The sequence below is a fragment of the Macaca fascicularis genome, chromosome 4 (genome assembly GCF_037993035.2).
Source record: "Macaca fascicularis isolate 582-1 chromosome 4, T2T-MFA8v1.1".
Classification (NCBI taxonomy): domain Eukaryota; kingdom Metazoa; phylum Chordata; class Mammalia; order Primates; family Cercopithecidae; genus Macaca; species Macaca fascicularis.
Genome location: NC_088378.1, coordinates 81,227,679 through 81,246,861, shown reverse-complemented (window position 1 = coordinate 81,246,861; position 19,183 = coordinate 81,227,679). Strand labels below are relative to the sequence as shown.

Below are 19,183 nucleotides of genomic sequence, written 5' to 3'. Positions count from 1 at the left end.
CCGAAGTGCCCTGAAAATAGCTCTAAATTTTAGGTCAGTGGGACTCTTCCTGTATTCCCTGGTAAACATGTGCTTATTTGGAGACCAGGACCTCCGTCCCTACAAAGTACAAAGTTGAGAGGACACAAGTCACAAAATTCCCAATTAGGTCATCAGAGTTCATGATAGGAGGAAGTACTCCATCTTCTACCTGGACAATGTATCCTTCCTTTGGAAACATAGAGGAAAAAGAGTTCCACAGTATAATAAATACACTTTGTCCTGAAGGATGTCACCTTATCCTTTCAGATGCGGTTTTAGTCTCACTTTTGAACACCATTCTTGTGTTTTATGAGCATGGTGCAGTATATGATACAACCACTGAATCCCATAGTTATGGACCCATTTCCACATCTCTTATGTATCCCCTAATCAGATTTTATGCTCTTCGTGATTCTATACCTATGGAACAGGCATTCCATAAGATCCTAGATATTAGTGCTTGCCAAAGCTTTGTAGGTTGGAAAAGCAAATTTACGCACAAAACAGGCATCTAATCCTATCAGAATGGACACCTGGCACTTCCGGGACAGAAGGCAACCAATGTGGAAAACTTGCCAAAAAGTGGCTGATTTCGTCACCTAGAGAAATAATGCCTTATTGGAGCTACACTCTTGGTCTCCAATGCTGACAGGATGAACACTTGCAATATAATAATCTCATGAAATAGAATCCACTGTTATCATTCTAGCCTTTCGTAATATATGCATCCCATATGCTCTCTTTTCCCAGCCTCTTTATTTCTTCTTCTACCATTCGTAGGGCATTTTAAAACTTCCAAGAGCCACCTGAAATCCTTGCAGGGAGTTTAAATTCCATGTATTGAGAAAGTGCTCACATGTCAATGAATTCTTGCCTTTCCTGTCATAAATTTTGGCTCCCTTGATCAAGCATCATTAAAATCCAATCCACGCTCACTACCCTCAGTCATGGCAGTGTATGCCAGCTAGTTCTTGCAATTCTTCAGAAATACAGTCTTTTGTTTCCTTTATCAGGCCAAGCGAGTTCCCAGAGAGGCTGTACTAAAATTTTTCTTTAGTGTTTAGCCTGGCAGCCAGGAGAGCCTGTGGAGGCAGCTCCCGAGGGTGACATTTGTTGCCTTTGTAGGAGCAGCTTCTGCAACTTCTTTCACCACAGCTAGCTCTTATTATAGAAAGGGGTCCTTTTTATAGGCTCAAAAAGTCCAGAGTAAGTTGAACAGTCAGCATCTTCAGAGACAGCCCGATGTATTTCCGGTTCCACGTTTTCTTCATGAACTCAGTTTTACTCCACCAGAGCCTGACACCACTATAAGCCACTACAAGCCACTACACAACACTACACCACTACAAGCGTACTTAACAGAAGTAGTACATAGGTTGGTGCAAAAGCAATTGTGTTTTGGGACCATGAATTTTAAATCATTATAACTAGGATCAAACATGTCTTTATTAATCAGAATAGGAACCATTGCAATCAACACATTTTTGCCAATGAGAAATACGTTTATTCCTGTAGTGTAAAAATCCATGCTTGCGGATTCGATGAACTCTTGGAAAGCCTTTTCTGCCTTAGTTTCTGCATCCTGCTGATTGCGGAAGTGTTTTCCCTGCAAAAAGTATTTATGATGCTTGAAGAAGTGGTATTCGGTTGGCGAGAGGTCAGGTGAATATAGTAGGCGAGACAAAACTCGGTAGCCCAATGTGTTCAACCTTTTTTTTTTTTTTTTTTTTTTGACAGAGTCTGGCTCTATCGCCCAGGCTGGAGTGTAGTGGCGCGATCTCGGCTCACTGCGAGCTCCTCCTGGGTTCACGCCATTCTCCTGCCTCAGCCTCCCGAGTAGCTGGGACTACAGGCGCCCGCCACCACGCCGGGCTAATTTCTTGTATTTTTACTAGAGACGGGGTTTCACCATTTTAGCCAGGATGGTCTGGATTTCCTGACCTCGTGATCTGCCGGCCTTGACCTCCCAAAGCGCTGGGATTACAAGTGTGAGCCACCGCGCCTGGCCTTTGTTCAACTTTTGAAGCGTTGGTTTTGCGAGGTGCAGTCGGGCTTTGTCTTGAAGTAGAACTGGGCCCTTCTCATTGACCAATGCCGGCTGCAGGAGTTGCAGTTTTCTGTACATCTCATCAATTTGCTGAGCATACTCCTTGTATGTAATGGTTTCACCTGGATTCAGAAAGCTGCAGCGGATCAGATAAGCAAACAGTGACCAGGACACTTTTTTGGTTCAAGTTTGGCTTTGGGAAGTGCTTTGGAGCTGCTTCTGTGTCCAGTGACTGAGCTAGTCATTGCTGGATGTCATATGAAAGCTGCTTTTTATCGCAGGTCTCAATCTGATTGAGAAATAGTTCATTGTTGTTGCAGAGAATAAGAGAAGATGCAACTTCAAAACAACGATTTTTCTTAAAACTTTCAGTCAGCTCATGAGGCACTCAAGAGCTTTTTCACCTTTCCATTTTGCTTCAAATGCCAAATGACTATAGAACGGTCGACGATCAGTTCTTCAGCAACTTCTCGTGCAATTGTAAGAGGATCAGCTTCGATGATTGCTCTCAATTGGTCATTGTCAACTTCAGATGGCTGGTCACTATGCTCCTCTTCTTCAAGTCTCTTGTCTCCTTTGCGAAACTTCTTGAACCACCACTTCATTGTATGTTTGTTAGCAGTTCCTGGGTCGAACGCATTGTTGATATCGCCAGTTAACTTTTCTGCTTTATGACCCATTTTGAACTCGAATAAGAAAATCACTCAAATTTGCTTTTGTATAACATTATTTCCACAGTCTAAAATAAATATAAAATAAACACCAAGTAATAAGTCATTAGCAAAAAAAAAAAAAAAAAAAAAAACCCAAGAAGTGTGCGTTAAAATGATGTATATCATAACCACATTTATTTAAGAATGCATTCCAATATCAAATGACAATTTCAAAAATGCAAAAACCTCTTTACTTTTGTACCATATGCTATATAGAACTATATAAATACATATAGTGTTTGTATAATTATATATTTTATATATATAGCATATCCAAATATGCTATATCTACATCTATACCTAATCCTGATACTTCTTTTGTTTATCATACAGAAGCCCAGGCAGGACCCATGTCTGATGGTTGGGAAGGACATCAGACCTCAAAGCAAGTCTGACCCTGAGGAGAGAATGAGGGAAAGAAAGTTGTGTGAAAACATCTCAAAGTGTTGTGTATTTGTGCTGTCTAAGGACAGCTTGGCAAGGATGCCATGGGACCCCCAGGGCAAAGTCAATCCTTAGAGGAGGCTCAGTTTCCCCAGCAATAGGGCTGCTTTAGTTTCCTACCTGGGCCTGTTCATTGCTGAGAGCAAGCCTGTGGGAGGAATGGCCTCAGTGCAGAAATGCTCAATGAACTTCTCAATACTGCAGTTGGAGCTTTCATCAAATATCCTCCATGTCCTTTCACGATTGTGAGGGGCACTCTCATAGCCACCAGAAAATTATTCTAGGGAAAAATTTTACAGCCATGAGGTGTGCAATGACCAGATGAAGTCTAGGATTAGTAATCAAGCAATTAAGAAATAACTTAACAGATAATTTTTTTATGAAAAAATTTTAAATAATTTTTAAATGAAATTTAATTTCATTAAAAATTTTAATATGTTTTTAATAATTTTTTAACGAAAGAATTTTTTAAGAAAGAATGTAAAGAAGCCATAAAATATCATTATTCATATCTGATATGTTTTGGGTCTGTGTCCCTTCCCAAATCTCATGTGCAACTGTAATCCTCAATATGGGAGGTGGGAGGCTTGGTGGGAGGTGATAGGACCTGGGGGATGGATTTCCTCTTTGGTGCTCTTCTTGTGGTAGTGACTGACTTATCATGAGATCTGGTTGTTTAAAAGTGTGTAGCCCTCCCACCATCACTTCTTCCTGCTCCAAGCATGTAAGACATGCCTGCTTTCCCTTTGCCTTCTGCCATTATTGAAAGTTTCCTGAGGCCTCCCCAGAATCCATCATGCTTCTTGTACAGCCTGCAGAACCATGAGCCAATTAAAACTTGTTTCTTTATGTGACACAAATGTGGGTATTTCTTTATAGCAGTGCCAGAATGAACTAATACAGTACCTTTGTACCCTTTGCATTTTAGTAATTTATGTGTCATGATAAATCAGTAACTCATCAAGGAAATAAGGCAAGTTCTTATTCCAATCATAGGTGGTTTAACAGGCAATATATTCTTCTGTCTGTTAAATAATGTGTATGTGTATACACAAATATATGTTTCTGCCAGTTAAACCATGTTATCAGAATACAAACCATGTTATCAGAATACAATACATATATATGTATGTGTGTTTATGTGTGTGTGTCTGTGTGTATAAATCTTAATTTTACATACATCTATGCATATGTTGATATATATGCATATATACATAATATAGACATACACATATATACATTTGGATACACGTGCATATGTGTACTCAAAAACAGACTATACATATATATACCAATACACATGAACACACATACACACACACACACAACACCCCTGTGAGAGAGATGACTATATCAGTTTTCATTAAATAGATGTTTAGTAATTATAATGTTTCACTCATTCTTATTAAATTATTTATGTCATAATGCTTATTTATCCTAAAGGAAGTGCTATGTCATATTTTCCTTGGAATCCATTATTTTCCATTATTCTGGGTCATCACCTTACCCATGCTGTAATGTGGAGAACACAGATGTGTATGTCCTTTCGTAAACATCCTGGATAAATGAAAGAAGCCAAATAGTTTTCAAAGAGAAAGCAAAACGATATCCCATTGTAAAAGAAGAACTTGAAAATCAATAGCAATCTTGTAAAGTTTATTATGTAATTTTGGCTATGTTTCTGTAGTGATATTTGTGAAAAGTACAAAGTTATAGGCATTTGGTATGAATATATGAATGTGTATATTTTCTACATGATATCACTCTTACATTTTATCAACATTTGTTTTTCAAAAACAGGAATGTACATTTATTAGAGTTAGAAATAAAAAAATATTCTTTAAGAAAGTTGGTGCCCTGTAGTTTCTTTCCTTGTTTCTAAGTATAAAACTCACCCTGAGAAAGATAACTATGCCTGAGAACATGAGGACTAGCTAGAATTTCATAGCACAGCTGCAATAGGACCTCAGTGAGTACGCTGTTCTCCTTGCTTTTTGGATAACTTATTTTAAAAATTAAATCAATAATAAACTGTGTCTGGTTCAGAATTAAATGACTAAAGTAATGAAAACAGAAATTATACAGAACTCCAAGATCGAATATAACAAAAATACAAAATAACATTACTTTCAACAGTATTAGTGATGTATGCTACTTTTCCATGGCCATAACAGGATTTACAATTCAGAGATTGTAATTTCCTGTTTCCTCCCCTTAAAACCTTTCCAATTAGCCCACAATTACTATTACTAACCCTTACTAGGTTTAAAATAATTTTTTTCCAGTTTTTCCCACTGGAGTTACAAACAATTTGAAATAAGGGGCTCGGTCCTATTTATCGCTATATCCTCATTTCCCAGTATATTCTTCTCATACCTTAAATATTTTTCTGAGTGAAATAATAATGCAATATACTTTTAAATAGTGTTTTACACCCACATCCTCTACATACCTCTATGACCTAAGTATCACATGGTGTTATCTTCTTCGATGTCTAAATGCAGTGGTTTTAAATCTCCATCTAATTCAGTAGGGACCACACTTCACAAAACAAGTATTTGTAGCTTCTTGGGTTTGAGGGAAGGAACAGAGAGAGGTGCTATAAAGAAAATACCAAATATTTTTCCTAGCCATACATGGATTCATGTTTTTGTTTATGCCTAATAGGTTTATTTTCTGAATCATCTATGCAGATGATGATATATAAAAGCAATTGATAAAGACACATGCACAGAGAACTCAAAACTGAAGGGTAGATGACCAGTTCATTTTCTTCTTGGAGTTCATCCAGTTAACATGTTAAAGGTCTTTTCAACATTCTGTGCCACTCTCCTCACCTTTACATTACCTTAAAATTTGTGTACAAAGTGATGTTGCCATACCTTACATTTTACTTCAAGAATCATAAGGACTCATCACTTACACATGAAGATATTTTTCTAAACCACCACATTTTGTACCCAAGTGGAGGTCTTGTGAAACCTGACAAAATTTCACCTTCAATATATAAAACTCTATGTAGCCTAACATCTTCTATTTCACTTCCAATGTTCATGGTATTGAGTTCCCACAATTATTTCAGAACCAGTAGGTATTTACTCACAGAAATAAGGAATATTCTTTGAATTAAATGACAGATTACATCCAGAATGTTGATGAAAATCCCCATATGCTTTGCCCTAAATAAGGAATACACTTCACCCAATGTTTTTGCTTTCAAGTACTCAAATGGAGGTAAAATATGTAATGTAACATATGTTATTAAATATATACCATGAAATATACATATATAACATATATCAAATGAAAGTTTTATATACATGTAGAATGTCCCAATTATTCTATTTATATTGAGAAACAATTGCCTAGCATCACAACATGCCCAAATACTATTTCATGATTATATAGCTATAAACGAGTATATTGGAACTAAATATTCCATATTAAATGATATTAACACAATAATTATTTCACCAGATAAGAAAAGTGAAAAAGATTAATGAATCTGGGAATAAAACAATGGGAGCTGCCCTTACATCCTATCATGAAGTCAGTTGGCCTTTTTTGTTTTATGAAGTAAGAGGTGATACACGCTATATAACTAGAAGAGTTCAACTTCTCTCCCATAACTCAGTCATCAAAACTCTTGGCAGCTGTATATTACAGATGCTACATGTGAGTAACAGCTTAATTAAGGTATTACTGACATGAAATGTACTCTATATGTTAAAAGTTTATGATTTGATACATTTCGATGTACACAAACCTATGAAACAATCACTACAATGAACATATCCATTACCCTCAAATATTTCCTTAGGTTTACTTGTAATATTTCCCACCTGCACTTTCTAAATGCCTCCAATCGTTCCCAGGAAACTATTAGTATGTTTTCTGTCAGGATAGGTTAGTTTGCATTTTCTAGACATTTATACAAATAAAATCACATAAAGTATTCATTTTTATGTTGCTTCTTTCACTTAGCATAATTATTTTGGGATTTAGCTGTGATGTTGAAAAATATACACATATATATGTGCATTCTGTTTTAAGAATGGACATTTAGGTTTTTTCAGTTTTTTGTTTTGTTTTGTTTTGAGCATTTTGGCTACTATTCTTAAGCTACTATAAACATTTATGTACATGTCTTTGTTACCTACATATACTTTCATTTTACTTCAGCAAATAAGAATGGAATAACTGGGTCATGTGGTGGTTGTGGTTCTGTTTAAGGAAATGCCAACATTTTTCCAAAGTGATTTAACAATTTGAATTCCCACTGGCATTCTATGAGTCCCAGTTCCTCCATATGTTTGCCAACAATTGGTACGACAATCTGTTTAAATATATCCATTCTAATAGGTGTGTAGTGGCATATTGTTATGGTTTTAGTTAACATTTTCCTAATGACAAAGTGGTGCTCTGCTTATCTGCTATCTGTAGCTCTTCTATGGTAATGTATCTTCAAATATTTTGCCCATTTGTTTCCACTGAGTTTTAGTTTTTATCATTGAGTTTTGAGATTTTTTATATATTCTAGATACAGCATTGTATATGTCATGTGCTAATTATTTTCTCCTAATCTATTTCTTGTCTTTTTATAATCTTAACGCTGTCTTTCAAAAAGCATAATTTTTATGAAATTCAATAAGTGTAATTTTTTAAATTATAGATTGTATTTTGGTGTTGTATGTAAGACATTTTTGCCTAACTCACAACCTCAAATATACTCTTCTAAGTTTCTTCTAGAAGTTCTCTATTTTCAGGTGTTGCATTTAAGCTTATGATTCATTGTAAGACATTTTTGGTATATAATGTGAAGTATCGTTGAAGGCTTTTTTTTTTATTTGTCTGTTTCACATATGACTATCCACTTTCCCCAAACAATATGTTGAAAAGATTATTATTTCTCCACTCAATTGCTTTAGCATCTTGATCAGAATTCACTTGTCTAGATATGTGTGTATCTATTTCTGGACTCTTCTTAACCTTTGACCTGTTTGTCTATCTCTACACCAAAACCATCTTGTCTTTATTACTGATGCTCTATAATAAATTTTTAAATCAGTTAATATAAGTACGCTAAATTTGTTTCTTTTTAAATCCACTTTAGCCATTTTATGTGCTTCCATTTCCATATGCATTTTAGAATCATCATGTCTCATTCTTTAAAAAAATTGCTACATTTTTGTTTAGGATTGCATTGAATCTATAAATCATTTTTTGGGAGAAATGATGTCTTAACAATATTGAGATTTCACTACATAAGCACAGCACATTGTTCCAGTAATTTTCATTTTCTTTGTAATATAGTTAAGCAGTATTTTAAAGGATTCCCTATTTAATAAATGGTGCTGGGAAAACTGGCTAGTCATAAGTAGAAAGCTGAAACTGGATCCTTTCCTTACTCCTTATACGAAAATTAATTCAAGATGGATTAGAGACTTAAATGTTAGACCTAAAACCATAAAAACCCTAGAAGAAAACCTAGGTAATACCATTCAGGACATAGGCATGGACAAGGGCTTCATGTCTAAAACACCAAAAGCAATGGCAACAAAAGCCAAAATTGACAAATGGGATCTAATTAAACTAAAGAGCTTCTGCACAGCAAAAGAAACTACCATCAGAGCGAACAAGCAACCTATAGAATGGGAGAACATTTTTGCAACCTACTCATCTAACAAAAGGCGAATATCCAGAACCTATAAAGAACTAAATCAAATTTACAAGAAGAAAATCAAACAACTCCATCAAAAAGTGGGCAAAGGATATGAACAGACACTTCTCAAAAGAAGACATTCATACAGCCAACAGACATATGAAAAAATGCTCATCATCACTCGCCATCCGAGCAATGCAAATCAAAACCATAATGAGATACCATCTCACACCAGTTAGAATGGCAATCATTAAAAAATCAGGAAACAACAGGTGCTGAAGAGGATGTGGAGAAATAGGAACACTTTTACACTGTTGGTGGGACTGTAAACTAGTTTAACCATTGTGGAAAACAGTGTGGCGATTCCTCAAGGATCTAGAGCTAGAAATACCATTCGACCCAGCCATCCCATTACTGGGGATATACCCAAAGGATTATAAGTCATGCTGCTATAAAGACACATGCACACGTATGTTTATTGCGGCACTATTCACAATAGCAAAGACTTGGAATCAACCCAAATGTCCATCAGTGACAGACTGTATTAAGAAAATGTGGCACATATACACCATGGAATACTATGCAGCCATAAAAAAGGATGAGTTCGTGTCCTTTGTAGGGACTTGGATGCAACTGGAAACCATCGTTCTCAGCAAACTATCCCAAGAACAGAAAACCAAATACTGCATGTTCTCACTCATAGGTGGGAACTCAATAATGAGATCACTTGGACACAGGAAGGGGAACATCACACACCATGTCCTATTGTGGGGAGAGGGGAGGGGAAGGGATAGCATTAGGAGATATACCTAATGTAAATGACGAGTTAATGGGTGCAACATACCAACATGGCTCATGTATACATATGTAACAAACCTGCACGTTGTGCACATGTACCCTAGAACTTAAAGTATAAAAAAAAATTTTTTTTAAGTATCCCTTTAAAAAAAAAAAAAAGAAAAAAGTTTGTAGTGGGGAGACGTCACATATTTTTTTATTATATCTATTCTTAATATTTTGCATGTGTGATGCCATTATAAGTGGTGTTTTTAAACTTTCTGTTTCTATATGTTCATTGCTAATATTTATGATTATAATTGATTTTTGCATATTTATATTACAGATTTAATAGGATTTTCTATGTAGGTGATCATATTATCTCTAACGAATTACAATTACACTTCTTTTTCCAATCTGTATGTATTTTATATCTTATACTTACCTTGTTGCACTAATTAGAGCTTTCAGTAAAATGTTAGAAAAAGGTGGTGAAAGCAGAACTTCTAGTCTCCTAACATAACATATCCTTATGTTAGTGGGGATAGCAGTCTTTCTCCACTAAGTACAATGTTAGCTATTGGCTTTTAGTGGATGCTTCTCCCCAGTTTGAAGGGGGCCCTTATGTTCCCAGTTTCCTGAGAGGTTTCATCAAAAAATGGATCTTGGATTTTTCCGATGTTTTTTTCTGTCTCGATTGAAATAATCATTTTTTAATAGTCTTCTATTATGGTGGATTATTTTTATTGTTCCTCAAACATTAAACCAAACTTTCAGCTCTGAGGTAAACCCCAGTGAGTCATAAATGACAGTCTTTTCATACATTATTTTATTAGATTTGTTAAAATTGGTTTAAAATTTTGTCTCTAGGCTCATGTGTGATATTCAGTTATAGTTTTATTGGGTTTTTTTGGTAATGTTTTTGCCTGGTTTTGGTATCAAGAAAAAGCTAGTCTCATAGAATTAACTAAAAGTTTTCCTCGTCTTGATTTTCCGTAGAACTTTGTATAGAATGGATTCTTTTTTCTCTTAAATGTTTGGCAGAATTCACCATAGAAGCAATCTGTGCCTGGAGTTTTATTTGTTGGAAGGTTCTTTAACTACAAATTGAACATTAAAAATAGGTTTATGACATTAAAAATAGGTGTACTTGCAGTAATTGTTTCTTCTTGACCAAACTTTGGTAGTTTGTATTTTTAAGAATTTGTTCACCGTATCTCAGTTGTCAAATTTATTTGTATGTTATTTTATAATATTAAATTATTGTTACATTAATTTTTGAATAAGCTTCAGTAGTGTAATCTCTCCCACTATTGATATTGGTTGTTTTCTCTTTTTATGTTAAGTTTTATTCAGTTTTGTTAACTTTTTGACTATTACAAATAGCCAGTGTTTGGTTAAATTATCTATTATTTTTTGTTTTGCAGTTTATTAATTGCTGGTATAATTTATTTATTTATTTATTTTATTTTATTTTTTTTTTGAGACGGAGTCTCGCTGTGTCTCCCAGGCTGGAGTGCAGTGGCGTGATCTCGGCTCACTGCAAGCTCCGCCTCCCGGGTTCACGCCATTCTCCCACCTCAGCCTCCCAAGTAGCTGGAACTACAGGCGCCCGCCACCACGCCCGGCTAGTTTTTTGTATTTTTAGTAGAGACGGGGTTTCACCATGTTAGCCAGGATAGTCTCGATCTCCTGACCTCGTGATCCACCCGCCTCGGCCTCCCAAAGTGCTGGGATTACAGACTTGAGCCACCACGCCCGGCCAATTGCTGGTATAATTTTTATTACCTTCTTTTACTGCCTATTTTGGGTTGAATTTGGTCTTTCAGTTATTTATTAAGGTGTAAGCTAAGAACTTTTTTTTTTTAGCAAAACTGTTTAATGCAAAATTTTTCATTCATATGCTATTGTAGCTGCATCTCAAAAATTCTAATATGTTGTATTTTCATTTTTATTCCATTCAGAATACTTTCTAAATTACCTTTTAATCCCTTCACTGACTCATGTATTCTTTAAAAAGGTCCTGTTTAATTTCTAAACATCTGGTAATTTTCTATAAATCTTTTCTTTATTAATTTCTAATTTCATTTTATTGTGGTAAGATGATATACTTTATACGATTAAATTATTTTAAATTATTGTAAATTATTTAATGATCTATAAAACGGCATACCTTTTTATATTCGATTTGAAACTCACTGCAATGTGCCTAAATAATAAGACTCATATGTTTTTATTCCCAGAGATTTTATTTTTTCATTGTGGCCTAATAAATAGTCAAATTCTGTGAAACTTACGTATCTGGTAAATGTGCAATTTTCTGACAGAAGTTCTCACATTATGATTTTAGATTAATCAACTTTCTCCTGTAGAAGTCTAGTCTCTGCCATGATAGGATAATGAACATATTATTTTCCTCTTCCCCACTTCTAGGAAAAATCGTCAAACTGCATTCACTGTCTCAGGCAATCCTTTTCTGAGGCACTGGAAAGCAGATAGTACATGATTGCTATCCTAGAGAAAAAAAAAATACAGAGGTAAGGTCCATGTTTGCCGTCTGTTTTGGAGCATTCTGTGAATTATGACACTGGGACATGGAATAAACATAGAAGTTTGCAGATTAGCGAGGTGGAGGTAAGAAAGTTTAGACTATAAAGATTCTGAAGGAGGTTGTATCTGTGATCAGGGAACTGGAGATAAAGAAACTATATAGAGGGGAAGTGTCAGAAATTTGCATAAGTTTCTCTTGAATTCTGGCCAACTATTAAACACATTTGCAGGTTAAGTCTCTGTGAGGTCTAAGAGTGAACAACCACGGGGGACTAAGAACTGAGTGGAGATTTCACAGGTTACAGGGTGCTCTCATAAGCCAGAGTGCAGATACATTTTTAAAAACACCAGGAATTTAGTTGAGAAAACAGAAAGGCTATCCCTTAGGACAAGATTATTTTAATCTTAGACTAGATACTAGGATACTAAATGTATCCTAACAAAAGCTAAACAAAAACTGCATGAGGTCCAGATGAATAACAGTAAATTAAACTACTTTCAAAACAAAATCAACACTCTTTAGAGCAAGTAACACAAGACTCTCATAAACATAGCAGCATAATGTTCATTATATTATCATAATAATAAAAAATGACGTTAAAAGAAATAAAATGTAACCTGTAACCAGAGAAAAAAATAGTAAATCGCAACAGACTTAGAAATGACAGAGATCCTATTATTAGAAGATAAGGAGCATGAAACATCCATTATAGACACGTTGAAGAATGTAAAGGAAGTTCCTTTACATGATGGGTTATTGAATGAAAACTCAAGTCGAGAAGGAAACTGCAAAAACCAAGGAACCAAATCAAAATCAAAGAATTGCAAAAATAATATCAATGACAAATTTACTAGATGGGCTTTACTGTAGATTTGACAGCACACAGTACAGAAATAGTGAACTTGAATACATTAGAAATTATCCAAGTGGAAGTGGAGACGAAAAACAATGAAAGGAACCCCATCGACCTATGTGACAATATCTAGTAATTTGTGTGTATGTGTGTGTCTGTTTTAAAAGGGTTAACAAAACCCAGGAAGTCTAAACCCACATCAAGATATACCTAGGCATGTTATGGTCCGCCTTCCAAAACCCAAAGATAAGAGAAATCTTGAAAGCAGGCAGATCAATAAGATATCAACAGAGAAACAACAATAAGACATCGTATCAGAAACAGAACAAGACAGAAGACAATGCAATAACAAATTCTGACTTTTAAAAAAGACTAAAATTATATATTTAAATGTCTTTAGAATTAAAGTTAAAGGCATTTTTCAGATGAACAAAAGCTGAGAGTATTAATCATTAGATACTTAAAACTTGGGTATACACGATGAATCAGAGAGCACTGAAATGGTAAATGTATAGGTCAACATAAAATTCTGTTTATTATTTCTTAGTTTTTTAAAGAGACCATTAAGTGATTACATAGAAAATGAAAACAATATATCATATTTGGGTATATAGAACATGCAAGTAAAATGTATGACCAAATAGTAAAATGGACAGGAGCAGGGTAAGGCAATGTATACTTTTGTAAAGTTTGTAAAATACACATAAAACAAACGGTATTTATTGCAGGTTGACTGTGATGAGTTCTGGATGCTTACTGGAATGCCTAAAGAAATCACTAAACCAATTAACTACTAATAAATTCAACAACACGAGTAAATATATTAAAAAATGATAAGCAAGAGAAATCAGAAACAAAGGAGCAGGCATTAAATCTTTCCATTTATTTGAAGATATAGGAGAGTCAAAACTAATCTATGGTTGTAGAAATCAGCAAACTGGCTTTCTTTTGGGGATACTGAAGAAGGTGTGGAGGGAATAATGAAAATATTTTGTATTTTGGAATAATGGAAATATTCTATATATTTAGAGAAGTGTAGATCACACAGGCCACAGTTTCTCGAAATATATTGAACAGTACACTTGAAATATGTACCTTCTGTCATTTGAAAATACTACTTAAATACAAGAATAATGCTGTTTTAATTATGAACAAATTATATTAAAGGTTTTTGTTTCATTGCTCTATTGTTATTTGTTGAAGTTTCAGGTTGGTATGCCTCCTAGAAGATAATACTTTTATTATAATACAGATTTGTCCTGTCACCTTGAAAAGATCTAATATTTATTTTTATTATTTCTATCGTTAGCTTAATCAGGCTTACTTTTTGAACATACGTATGTTCCTTTATTTTTTATTAAAAGTGTTTTATCTTTTCTTCAAGATATAAATAATACAACCAATACACAATTGCCCACCACTCAGCTTAAAGTAAAAAAAAGTTATCAATAAAGCCAAAGCTATTTATAGATTGTATGTGAAGAAACTATATTTTTCCCATTCTGCCATGTATACTTTTAGCTTTCTTTTATTGTCTGCTAACATCCTATTTATCAACAATTTCCTTTTTAAATTATACTTTTCAAGTTCTGCTTAAAATCTGCTTCCCTACTTTTTTCATAAATATATATACAATTAAAAAAATATACATAGTTATGCAAATCTATTACAATTAATTTTTGGTTTTGTTAACTATATTAATCTGATTATTTTTTCCTCATGGAAAACTGACTCAATATTATTCATTAATCAATGCTAGATCTTTCAACTTAATATTTCTACCTATGCATGTGTCTGTTTCACAGCTTTTATCTTTACAATTATTTGCTTAATATCTTTAAAATGATTTGCTTAATACTTTTATAGCTACAGCAGTATCCATTTGGTTATTCTTTCTTGGTACATCCCCTTTTTTTCATTGTTAACGTTTCTATATCCTTACATTGGAGTTCCTCTCCTAAATGGCAACGGCTATATTTTGAGCTATGGATTTAGTATTTTGCTTGGTGCCCAATATGACATCACCTTTTAACTAGTAAGTTACATAATTTAGCTCAAATGGCATTACTTACATGGTTGAAATGATATCCCATATCTCTTTAGAAAGCTCTTTACTCATGTTAGATTCAATCTTTATTAGTCTACAATACTTTCTAACACATTAAGAGTTTATTTCTTAACATTTTTATAGAATTTGTTACAGAAAAAAATAAAAGTATTTATTTTTAAACTTCTCGGTACAAAATTCTCAAACGTATACAAATGTATAGTGAAAAATTTATTTAATCCTCATCTACCCATCATCAAACTTCATCAGTTACTAACAATTTGGTAATCCTTCCTGCCCTCACCACCAGTAATTTTTATCAGCTTTTTGTATGTTTTGCTGGAAGTTTATTTAAAAATCCAATAAATTATACAATTTTGTCCACAAATAGTCCATAGTGCAACTCTACTGAAAGGCCTTTCATTTTTTCATAACCATATTGTCATGTTAATACTTAACAAAAATTTGCAATACTTAATGACACTCTGTGATCACAAGATACTTTTTACAGTTGTTTTGTTTGAGTGACGGGGCAAACAGAGTCCGTATATTGCGTTTGATCCTCATATTACTTTTTATTCTTTCTCTTCCTTTTTAAAATGCTGATTTGTCAAGAAATCAAGTCATATTTCCTATAGAAAGTCCCTTGACTTGACTGCCTCCTGTGGAATTCTCTCACTTCAGTATCTAAACTTTTTCATTTTGTGTTTATTTTCTACTCAATTTTAGTTCTACTGCCAGGATTTTTTTTTTTTTTAATGGAGGCTTTCTGTCAATTTGTTAGGAAGATGTTTGAGGTAATTAAAGCCTCTAGAGCAGCACTGTACAACAGGAATATATGAGTCATATTAGCAGTCTTAAATTTTCTACTAACCATATTACAAAAACCAAAAATAAGTGAAATTAATTTTAACAATAGATTTTGTGTCATCCCCCATATCATAAATAATAACATTTTAGTTTATAATCAAAATAAAAACTGTTGGGATATATTCCATTATTTATGAGGTGGGAGGGATGGTTACTGAGGCTCCAAAACATGCTGTGTGCTTTATTCTTTCAGGACGTTGAATGTATTGCAATCCAGACTAACTTAATAGCCATATGTGGCTACTTGCTACTATAATTGACAGCACAGATCCGCTGGGATTAAACACTCTAGTACCATCTGACCTTCATTCTGACAGTTAGTGGGGCTTGGTAAATGTGCTTAAGCTCACTTCCACAAATTATTGCCTGTAGAGTCTTTTTTCTGCTTTTCTTCATTTCCTCAATGCATGGGGGGATATTTCCTGGTATTATCTACATTGTGAGACTTTTGAAACGATTAGAACTCTCTTTTCTCCTCTCTGCCTTCTTTGTACAGCTGTTAAACCCATGAAGGCTGTATAAGAATACTGCTGTTGTGTGGTTGGTACCATAAATTTGTGTTCTGGGCATTCAGGGGATAAGTTGTAACCAAGTTTTATTGAAGATGTTGCTTGTGTATTTTCTTTGCAGATTTTATGTTAGGGTTTTTAAAACCAGAATCATGGTTTTGCCCCATTCAGAAGCCTGCTTCATAGATTTACCTACATTTTCTACCAATTCATTTGTTTACAATATCAAACATGCTTTCTAGGATTACTTTTTATGCCCAGTAAACTTATACTTTTATTTATTTATTTGGAGATAGAGTCTGACTCTCTCACCCAGGCTGGAGTGCAGTGGGCCAATCCCGGCTCATTGGAAACTCCGCCTCCAGGTTCAAACAATTCTCTAGCCTCAGCCTCCTAAATAGCTGGGATTACAGGTACGTACCCCCATGCCTGGCTAATTTTTGTATTTTTGGTAGAGATTGGATTTCACCATGTTGGCCAGGCTGGTCCCAAACTCCTGACCTCAAGTGATCCTCCCAACTTAGCCTCACCAATTGCTGGGATTACACGCATGAGCCCCTGCACCTCCCCAGTAAATTTATACTTTAAAAGTTGCTTCTGTGAGCGTGAGTTGGTGTGAGCTTAATTTTTTATTATAAGTTCTATTGTCTTCTTTTGTCTTTGTTCATCGCATTTTTAACATTTTAAATAATATCTTTGTTTATTTTTATGTTGTTTTTTCATTTTATTTTATATTTTAATTATTTTATTTTATTTTTTAGAGATGAGATCTCACTATATTACCCAAGCTGCTCTAGAATTCCTGGGCTCAAGTGACCCTCCCCTCCTTGGCCTCCCAAAGTGCTGGAATTATAGGCATGAGCAACTGTACCCAACCATCTTTTCTATTAAATATATCTTTTTGTAATTCTTTTGAAGTTTTATTGGAAGTAATGAAACCAAAATCTTATTTTTTTCCTCAATTTTGCTGGGCATTTACTTATTAATTAGGAAAATGTTTCCTGTTGTTTTTTTTTTTTCTTAATTTTATTGGGCATTTAGTTATTAGTTTGGAAAATGTTTCCTTTTTTCTTAATTTTTTGGGCATTTAGTTATTAATTTGGAAAATGTTTCCTTTTTTCCTTAATTTTTTGGGCATTTACTTATTAATTTGGAAAATGTTTCCTGTTAATTTTAATGATACTGTTCTATTGTCTCCTAGAAACCAGAGTTGATGAAATGTCTGATGCTTTATCTTTTGTAAGAGAACTATATTTGCATATGTGGACGTTTTCAAGACTTTCATTTTTTCTTATTTTTTGTATTCTGAAACTTCACCAAAATATCCTGGGTATATGTCTATCCACCATTCACTTTCTCAGCACTAGGTGTAGCCTTTTAGTCAGAAGCTTCCTTCAGTTTTAAAAAGTAATTTTTATGTTATGTATCTAAGTTTGTTTCTGCTGTCTTTTGATTAATTTTAGAACTTCTTTATCTATTTTCAAGGTCTTACCAATTTCTCCAATTCTTTCTATTTTGTTATATATTTGTATCACAGTCAATTCTCTGGGTCATTCTCTATTTTGATTAATTTGATCTTCATCATTGGTCACTTTCTTTTCTGCCTATTAGTCAAAATAATTGTAATATTACCTGTGAACATTAATCCAGCAAGAGCTGATCTGGGAAAAGACTTTTTACTGGTAGTCAGCACTCTGAGAAGCAGCTTGGGGTGCTTCCTGGTAGTCTGGTTATCCCCACTTGGCACTTTTTTTGGGTTCCTACTCTGATGTGGGTAGCTCTTCCTCCAAGTGGTAGTACCAATGACAGGTCCCTTGATCAAGGTCTCAGTACAGCCATAACTGCCTCTCTTCTTCATTGTCAGTTCCAGAGAAATAAGCCTCTTTTTGTTTCCCTACAGTCCATAGCTCTTTCCTGCAGTTAGTAATGTCTGTTTCCTCATTATTTCCCTTTTGTTCCATTGGGTCTTCCAAAACCCACATAACCAGTTATCTGTATTAACGTCCTTTCATTTAAAGTATGTAAAGTGGTTTCTGGTTTCCTCACTGGACCTTGACTGATATTCTTATATTTGTTTTGGAGGCTGATTATGTAGAATTGCCAGATAAAATACAGAATGCAATAACTGGTAATTTTTATACAAGAAAAATATCCATTGTTTATCTGAAATTGAAATTGAACTGGTTGCTGTGCATTTTTATTTGTTACATTTAGCAACCCTATAATTATCTTCACAGTCACCTGATGTTTTGATTATGGCAGAGAGATGGATGTGCTGTTGAGAAGAATGCACTATTGCATGTCTTCTATGTGAATATGCTCACCTATTTCATCAGGTAAGTAGCTACCTGAAGCACTATTCTTCCTATCCGGTTCCAGTCCCAGGACTCACTGCCTTAGTCTGGCGGCAAGTGTAGATGTTGCTGCAAAACAGAGCACTTAGTGTTTGGAGAATGCCCTGTTGGAGTTTAGCCAATGAAATCATTAATGATAAATGACAGTTTAAAAATAATCCATTTAAGTTTCTCCTAATTTTCTCTTTGAAGATTTATGGTTTTCTCTTCTATTGAACTGAGCTGAATTTGTACATCTGTTTATTGGACATTTCATATGTGACTATATTAAGACATTTCGTGTACAAATCTCTAAATAAATTAGGCCAGACATGCATGTTATCTTATCCCACAAC

At 34.4% G+C, this 19,183-nt stretch overlaps 1 pseudogene; it reads right to left on the bottom strand.

Moving 5' to 3' along the window:
• Nucleotides 1-1,469: 1,469 nt before the first annotated feature.
• Nucleotides 1,470-18,352, bottom strand: LOC141410241 (histone-lysine N-methyltransferase SETMAR-like; annotated as a pseudogene).
• Between the last annotated feature and the right edge of the window lie 831 nt (nucleotides 18,353-19,183).